This window comes from Papaver somniferum, unplaced genomic scaffold (genome assembly GCF_003573695.1).
Source record: "Papaver somniferum cultivar HN1 unplaced genomic scaffold, ASM357369v1 unplaced-scaffold_11768, whole genome shotgun sequence".
Lineage (NCBI taxonomy): Eukaryota > Viridiplantae > Streptophyta > Magnoliopsida > Ranunculales > Papaveraceae > Papaver > Papaver somniferum.
In genome coordinates this window covers 1-423 of record NW_020620790.1, presented here as the reverse complement: position 1 = coordinate 423, position 423 = coordinate 1, and the positions used below count along the sequence as shown (strand labels likewise).

Sequence of the window (423 nt, the reverse complement as noted above, 5' to 3'; positions counted from 1 at the left end):
GAAACCTTATGACGAGGAGAACGCTTGACGCGGTTATTTTGAACAACTAATCTCGTTTTAATAGTTTTTTAGTTAAAAAATATTAAAATATCCTAATAAACGCACACGAGATAAAAAAACATGTATTTTTCCCACCCGCACACGAGATAATAAATATCCAAACAAACGCACGGTTTTTGAATTTTCACCCAATTAGGGCAGACGCCCTCCCATATATCACGAGATAAAAATTCCATCTTATCTTGTGTAACCCGCTTTCTAAATAGTCACTAGCCTTCATAAGAAAAACCGGCGAAAAAAAAAAGTAAAAAAGATAAAAAAGGCAATCAACACGAGGACTTCCCAAGAGGTCGCCCATCTTAGTACTACTCTCGCCCAAGCACGCTTAACTGCAGAGTTCTGATGGGTTCTGGTGCATTAGTG

The 423-nt window shown here is 38.1% G+C and overlaps 1 pseudogene; it reads right to left on the bottom strand.

Annotated features, from left to right (window-relative positions):
• Positions 1-321: 321 nt before the first annotated feature.
• LOC113330311 lies at positions 322-423 on the bottom strand (annotated as a pseudogene; the record flags this gene model as incomplete).